Source organism: Prionailurus viverrinus, chromosome A3 (genome assembly GCF_022837055.1).
Source record: "Prionailurus viverrinus isolate Anna chromosome A3, UM_Priviv_1.0, whole genome shotgun sequence".
NCBI lineage: Eukaryota > Metazoa > Chordata > Mammalia > Carnivora > Felidae > Prionailurus > Prionailurus viverrinus.
This window is the reverse complement of record NC_062563.1, coordinates 70,477,819-70,486,579: the sequence shown is the minus strand read 5'-3', so window position 1 is coordinate 70,486,579 and position 8,761 is coordinate 70,477,819. Positions and strand designations below refer to the sequence as shown.

Genomic DNA, 8,761 nt, shown 5'->3' with positions numbered 1-8,761 from the left:
CTCTCTCCCCCTCAAATAAAAAAAAACATTAAAAAAAAAGAGGGCAGAGGATCTGAATAGACATTTTCCAAAGAAGACATACAGATGTTGAACAGGTACATGGAAAGATGCTGAACATCACCAATCATCAGGGAAATGCAAATTAAAACCACAATGAGCTATCACCTGACACTTGTTAGAATGGCTATTTTCAAAAAGATAAAAAATAACAAGTGTTGGCAAAGATGTAGAGAAAGGGAACCTTTGTGCACTCCTGGTGGGAATGCAATTGGTGTAACCACTATGGAAAACACTGCGGAGTTTTCTCAAAAACTTAAAAATGAAACTATTATATGATCCATCAGTTTCAATGCTAGGTATTTATCCAGAGAAATGAAAAACATTAATTCAAAAAGATACGTGCAACCCCATTGTTCATTGCAGCATGTTTATAATATAGCCAAGATACAGAAACATATATACATGGATATTACTATGTGAGATGTATATTTGAATATTATGTGAGATATTTTTATGAATATTATTCAGTCATAAAAAAGAATGAAATCTAGTGCTGTCTTCGGCAGCACATATACTAAAATTATAATGATACAGAGAAGATTAGTATGGCCCCGTGAAAGGTGACATGAACATTCGTGGAGCGTTCTACAGTTAAAAAAAAAAAAATGAAATCTTGACATTTGTGGCAACATGGATGGACCTTGAGGGCATTATGTTAAATGAAATAAGAGAAAGACAAATCCTATGTGATTTCACCAATGTGTGGAATATAAACAAAAACAAAAAAACAAAAAGCAAGGATCCCCCCCCCCAAATCTAGTTAGATACAAAGAACAGATTGGTTATAGCCAAAAGTGGAAGGTTGGGGGTAGGCCAAATGGGTATAAGGAGTCAAAAAGTACAAACTTGCAGTAAAAAAAAAAAAAATGACAGTTTTTTAAAGTGGTTGTACTACTTTCCACTTCAACCATGGCAATTCTAGTTGCTCCACATTCTCTCCAACACTTGGTACTGCAGCCATTATAATGGAAGCGTTTTGGTGTCTCATTTGATTTAATTGTCATTTCTCTGGTGACTAATGATAAAGATATTTCCATTTGCTCTTTGGACATTCATATGACTTCTTTGGTGAAGTAGTTATTCCAGTCTTTTGCCCATGTTTTATCTGGGTTATTTGTATTCTTACCATTGAGTTGTTAAAAATGTTTTATAAATTCTGAGTATAAGTCTTTTGTCAATAGATATAAATATTTTCTCATGGTCTATAACTTTAAATTTCATTTTTAAGTGCCATTTTCTAAAGAATAGATTTTAATTTGAATGAAGTCCAACTTATCAAGGTTTCTTTTATGCATACTGCTTTTTGTTTTTTACTTTTTTGTTTTCTGGGAAATCTTTTGCTAGACCAGGGTTGTATAGATTTTCTCCTTTATTTTAATCTACAAGGCTTATAATTTAACTTTTACATTTAATATATTAACATTTAATATATTTCATTAATATTCATTAATATCATTGCTTTCATTAATTGCGTTTGATAAACATAATATTTTCTGTGACTGAAGAAGCTTGAGAATTCATGGACTCTTTGTTGGAGAATATAGGAGTACCACTAACAACATGAACTATCAGTTCATGATAATATAGAATCATCACTAGTCATTATATCCCTCATCTATCACCACTACTATCTTATGAAATAAAACACCCTCAAACTCAGTGGATTAAACAAAAATCATAGATTCTTTCTCGCGTGTCTGGGGTGCTGGGAGGTCAGGTGTTCTAGAATGGTTTTGTCTGGGATTGACTCCAAGCAGAAGATGGGGTCCTCTATATTTCTGCCATCCTCTGTGGGTCAGCAGCAAACTGATGAAAATGTTCTTCTCATGACAATGACAGAAGGCAAGAAAGAAAGCTCAACTACACAAGCACATGTCAAGCTACTTAACTTTTCATGGCTGTGAACATGCCTTTAGCCAAAGTAAGTCTCATGACTGAGCCCAAAGTCAAGAAAGAGAAGAACACTATGCTTCCACTAAAAATTAACTGAAACGTAACAAATAGGATGTAGACACAGGTAGGATGAAACGTTAATATCAATGATTTACTCTTCCATTTCACTTATGGGACCTTTTAAAGAAAACCAACTAATATTATAAAATATCAGCAAATAAAAATACATTTAAAAATATATTTATCCTGCCTTTCTAGTACACACTATTAATTAAGATATTCAAAGAGTTGATGGAGAATGTGTATCTTCAACTAATAAAAGAAGAAGAATTGATAAAATCAGAATATTATCATTCTTAAATATTTTAGAATTATATTATCGCCATTCCCTACCTATAATGAAATAACATATGGCCCATTGTCATCATTGTTTGATAAAAAATATTATGAGAAAAACTTATGGAACAAGGAAAATAACAATACCAGAGTTATGGAGAAAAAATTAATAACCAACATAAATAGACTCCCAGTAGTCAAAGCTGATAAAATTTGAGCATTGACAAGCATAATAACAGCAATAGAACAGATTCCTTAAGATATTTAAACACAGCTCATAAAGATATTGAAAACAAGCAAAATTTAAACAATGAAAAATAACACACTGATGTTATGATGTTGATGTTATGATGATAGAAATTAGCTCATTATTTTTTAAACATAAGAAAGAAGGGAAACAAGCATTTGTCTAGCATTTCCTATATGAACTGTAATTCAGGGTAACCAAATAGTTGATAAGAGAAAGTTTCTCTTTATATGAGTATTTCAGTTACTAAATTCATAAATATTGAATCAATTAGACTATTGCTATTCTACAACTAATCAAGCAACAGACTTAAGCAATGATCATCAATTGCCAACATGACTCAAAAAAGAACAAACAGCTATTAGACATCTCTTGAACAAAACATATATTACCACCCATAAAGTAGTATTTCAAAACTGTCTAACTTCAATCTAATCAAATTTCTAGCTCTCACCTCTAATTTATATGAGATGCAGAGGAGACAGAAACATGTTACACTAGAGTGTAGGGAACTATAATGTAAAACTGGTCAGAACAAATAAGATTGTCCATGGATTGATGATTATTGGAGTGAAGGAAAATGGAGTTTTTTAATCTTATTTTTGTATATATCTGAATTTGAATAATAGTTTTTTCTTAAAGTAATCACTGGGCTTTTTTTTTTTGAAAGCCAGGTGTGATTTAAACAGACAGAATGTCTTATTCTGGGGGTGGAGAATCCAAGTTAACCTTTAAGCTGCCTGACAAGAGAACCAAAGAGACAGTGGCTAGTGCACATTTTCCAAGATACTGAGCTCCCTTCTGAATACTAATATCAGAATGCCTGGTATCAAGGACAATGAGAAACTAATGTGGGTGCTAAACTAGAGTGGGTGCTAGTTTCCAAGATTCAGAAGTTAGTCTTTCATCCAGAGCAGTTACTAAAGTTCCTAGGTAATTGAACCATTAAAAGACAAAAAATCACTCATGTGGCCATATTCATGCATTAGGCTAAATATGTTTCGTCCAATAATCAAACACTCTGAGTATCTTTATAAATGGCTTATGATGGTATGTTGTCATGAACAATTGTATATCTCATAAAAAGAAATTCTTTTGATGTGAGACAGTTAATGAGCTGCCACCAATATTTCAAGAAGTAAGATGAGGGCATGGTGATTCTGAGTCATATATATTCCTTCAGCATTCATGAGGGCTGGCATTAAATGACACCATTTATTTTGTACCACAAGACCCTGGTATTCTAGGGATATCCTCTTATTGCTCTGATGTTGTTAAGCCTGTTCATGAAAATTATCTAGGAAGAATTTTAATAATGCAAAGACATTGTGGCTCCAAACATAACTGTGCTATTAATATTGCTATTAAGAAGCATTTGCCAATGCTCTTGTGTTACCTATAGAGGCTCTGATTTGCAGATGGGACTTCTGTGTGGTTATCTAGCTGATTTCTGTAAACTTGAATTCCACAGGGAAGACACTAGTTCCTGGACATGTGACTCTGGTATGTCAATGGTATTTATTGACTTTGCTGAGGGCAATGTGAAACTTTGGCATCAGAAAATGTGTTAAATGTGTTGAATAGTATGTGAAGTCAACAAGTAAAATAGAAATTGCAATTTGGAAAGGAAAGTGATTGAGGATGTAGTGAAAAGTTAGGAAGATGAATGGACACAGAGAGAAAGAGAGAGAAGGAGAGAAATATAAAGATAGAGAGATAGGGAGGGGAGGAGGAATGGTTCAGAGCGTATAAACAGATACATGAATGGAAGTGCTGTCTTATATCATCTAAGGTTGACAATGTGCTCATGGAACTGGTCTTGTGTTGGTGAAGTTGGTCAAAATTTAAATATTTTTTCTTTCAGGAAAGAAATCTATAAGTAATCGATACTTGTACTAAAATAATTAAGAATATGTCTTTCCTGTACCTCCTCTTAGGTTCATTTCTAGAGCAATAATGCTGTTATATACAACCAGATGGATTATTGGTCTGGCTCTGTATGTCAGCTACCATGCAGACACAGCTATAAAGATATAACATAAAACATAAAACATAAACACCCCAGAAAAAGCATCAGAGAGAAATCTGAATTACAGGTTTTTCTCAGCCATGACTCTTGTTATTGACCATGCTATTCTGTTATCTTGCTATTCATGAAATGGGGAAGAGCAGTCACACATTCCTCTGCATTTGGAGGCCAATTAGCAAATGGGCAGAGATGCTTGGAAGATTGAACCCTTACACCAAACTACCACACTGAAAAACATACAGTGTGCTACATGAAAACATACATGAAAACATACAGTGTGCTACATGAAAACACATATATATATATATCACAAACAGAAAGATTAACACCCTAGTAATACTTAAGGTTTAGGGTTTAGAATACAGCAGAATTATTTAGGGAAGAACGTTAAAAATACTGATTCTTAGAGGCGCCTGGGTGGCTCAGTCGGTTAAGCATCCGACTTCAGCTCAGGTCAGGATTTCATAGTTCGTGGGTTCGAGCCTTGTGTCGGGCTCTGTGCTAACAGCTCAGAGCCTGGAACCTGCTTCGGATTCTGTGTCTCCTTCTCTCTCTGTTCCTCTCCCACTCATGCTCTGTCTCTGTCAAAAATTAAAAAAAATAAAAATAAACATAAAATAATTTCAAAAAATATAGATTTCTAGGCTCCATTCTTAGAAATTTCCAATTATTATATAGTGGAGCAAGGTTGGGAATCTGTATATTACTGAACAGTCCAGGTAGTTTCAATATGTCTAGTTCCTGGAACCTGATTATCATAACACTAATAAACTGACACAATATGAAAAGAGGTAGAAGTTAGAAAATGTACATTTAAATCTTCATGAGATTATAGGAAAATATTAAGACTCCCATTGTAGGATGTAGGTACATTTATAAGCACATAGATCTACATTATATAATGACATACAATGTATTCTTATTCTGATTTTTTAATGTAAAATAATTTAAATGGTAAATTTCCTACAAAGCATATAAAATTAAATCCAGATCAACTAGGCATGGGATTCACCAATTACTAACATTTTTAGAATGCCAAATAGATTCTACTTTAAATTTCCAAACTGACCAACTTAATAAAAGTTACATAGCTGTGAAAGCCCCATTAAAACATAAAAACACATAAAAATGCCACATTGCAGGGAAGAGGGGCATTGTATTGAACACAACCAGACACAGTTTCTGGCCACTTTTCTTCTTCTTTCTTTCTTTCTTTCTTTTTTTTTTTTCTTTTCTCTTCCATTCTTTTTTTTTTTTTTTTTTTTTTTTTTTTTTTTTTTTTACTGTTTATTTGTTTTTGAGAGAGAGAGAGCTTGAGCAGGGGAGGGATAGAGAGAGGGAGACAGAGACTCTGAAGCAGGCTCCAGGCTCCAAGCTATCAGCACAGAGCCCAACGTAGAGCTTGAACTCAAAAACCGTGAGATTATGACCTGAGCTGAAGAAGGAGCTTAACCGACTAAGCCATCCAGACGCCCCTTCTTTTCTTTTTTTTTTTAAACCATGTCGTCACTCTTAAGAAAACTTTGCTCTGTCAAGAGAGACATAAGCAATAGTGAACAGCTGTTAGAATCTAGTCAAGAATTTTTCCAGGAATTATCCTTGGACAACCTGCAACAGAATTACTTGGTATTTATTTTAAAGTGCAGGTTCCTAGAAGTATATACGTCCCTTACACATATATATTTTTTAACGTTTATTTGTTTTTGAGAATGAGAGAGAGACAGAGCACGAGCAGGGGAGGGGCAACGAGAGAGGGAGACACAGAATTCTAAGAGCCTCTGAGCTGTCAACACAGAGCCTGACGCCTGGGTTGAACTCACAAACCCTGAGATCATGACCTGAGCGGAAGTCGCTTAACTGACTGAGCCTCTCAGGTGCCCCAGCTCCCTTACATATATTCAGTAAGAATCTGGTTGAAGGGATGGTTCTAGGATGATAGTAAATATCTTTAAATAAGTAATTTCCAGTTTTAGAGTCTGAGATGCACATCATAAAGACATGACAATAGAAAGGGGAAAAAAAGACTGTGTGGCTTGAATTTTCACTGTGTTTTCTTAAATTTTTACTTCTTTCAATACTAACAAAGGAAAGCCTCCAGTGTTGGGACAGGGCTAGGATAAGGTGAGTGAGGCAGTTGCCTTGGATGCAAAAATTAAAGGGCGATTTAAAAAAAGAAAATAAGAAAAGCAGGGTAAAATACAGTGCCAAACCATATTGGAACTAAAGTAAAAGAAGTTAATAGTTAAGTAGTGCTGATTCTGTCTTTCTTTAAAATTATTTTCTAGGGGCGCCTGGGTGGCTCAGTCGGTTAAGCATCCAACTTCCACTCAGGTCACTATCTCGGGGTCCCTGAGTTCGAGCCCCACGTCGGGCTCTGTGTTGACTGCTCAGAGCCGGGAGCCTGTTTCAGATTTTGTGTCTCCCTCTCTCTCTGACCTTCCCCCATTCATGCTCTGTCTCTCTCTGTCTCAAAAATAAATAAACGTTAAAAAAAATAAAATTATTTTCTATCAATCATGGATAATTTTTCATTAATTTTATTCCTTAAATACTATATTAAAATGTTGCTTATCTTGACTACTGAGCTCTTCAGTACCCCTTTAATTTTTGCACCTGAGGCAAATGCCTTACCCTAGTTTCGGCCCCTCTGCATTGTGTGGAATGGACTTACCCCAATTATTTAAAAGCATGTTAACAGGAAAGCATGAAAGTTTCTTTTCTTCCAATTATATATCCTGGGCAAATATGTTTCTGCCTAAAGGTAGGACCAACCATGCTCCCCAAATTTAATCAGATCCATTCTGTAATGAAGCCAAATGAACTTGTTTTCTTAGACTGAAATGGAAGTAGAAGTGCCCTAAAATATGTGTTTTGGCCAATCACTTTTTTAAATTAATCAGTTAATGTACTAAAAATGAAGTAAGGTAGGGAGGAGGATGCATAAAGAAAAAAATATATATATCAAGCTGAATTGGAATGCCTAGATTCAGGTTTGGGTATATAAAAAAAATACTGAGTTGATTAAATAATAGTTCTCATCAACAACCTATGTCTTCAAAGGTTCTACTCTATTGCTATTATTATATTTTTGGTGGAAAAGTTTCTACAAAGAAAATGTTTTTGAAGTCCTATGACCAAGAGGAAACCCAAGCCAAGTATTTGATGGCCTACTCAGTACTTGTTGTGACATATATTCATAGAAGCAGATTTTGTCATACTGGCTCTTTCACCATTACAGAGTTTCATTACTGTCTGCTTTTTTTTTATGTTTGTTTGTTTGATTATTTATTTATTTATTTATTCATTTATTTATGTATGTAAGAGAGAGCAAGCATGAGTAGGGGTGGGGCAGAGAAAGAGGGAGACAGAGAATCCTAAAGCAGTCTTGCAATGTCAGTGCAGAGCCTGATGCAGGGTTCAACCTCACAAACCCGTGAGATCATGACCTGGGCTCAGGTCAAGAGTCACATACTTAACCCACTGAGCCACTCAGGTGCCCCATGCACTATTGTCTTCATTAGATGAAAACAGCTTGTTTAAAGCCTATACAGGGCTCCTTAGAAAATTGTTCAAACATAGCTTAGGTTTGCAGCATATAAAGGGATACAAAATCTAAAAAATAAATAAAAGTTAAAACTTAAACTTAAACCTGAAAAATAAAACAAACTTAAAGTACCTTTTGAGCACAGTTAAGCGAGTCAGGATTTGGTTAGTTGTAGAAGTAAAAAAAAGTGACATGTTGGTGATAATTTCTTAAAAGCCCCTAAAGAAAAAGAGAATATTTAAATGAGTAAAATTAGCAGCGGTGATGGTCACCAGTATGTTGATTGAGATTATCTCCCGAAATATGGTGTGGGTGCTTTTAACTCATTATAAAAAAGTATATTGTTTAACTTTTTTATATAATGAGATTGTTTTGCTTACAGACAAAACATTGTAATAGTTGCCACTTTTAGAAATATATTCATATCTTAATGTCTGTGGAAAAATTTGGGGGTTGGAATCTAAAAGGAGATTTTTTGAATTAATAAGGATTACAAGGCTCTAAATTGCATCAATTTTATATGGTAAAATTTTAGGGACATTAAAAATTGAAATTGATACCTTTTAAAAGTATTTATGTTACTACTCTACACAGTGGTGGAGAAATGAGCAGGAAGACTATGTTAGGTCATTTCAAGCTTTATAATTATATT

At 34.4% G+C, this 8,761-nt stretch overlaps 1 non-coding gene across 1 annotated transcript; it reads left to right on the top strand.

Annotated features, from left to right (window-relative positions):
• Positions 1–550: 550 nt before the first annotated feature.
• On the top strand, positions 551–655 carry LOC125163125 (U6 spliceosomal RNA). Its single transcript, XR_007151293.1, has one exon. It is a non-coding gene; the product is annotated as a U6 spliceosomal RNA (small nuclear RNA).
• Positions 656–8,761: the final 8,106 nt, after the last annotated feature.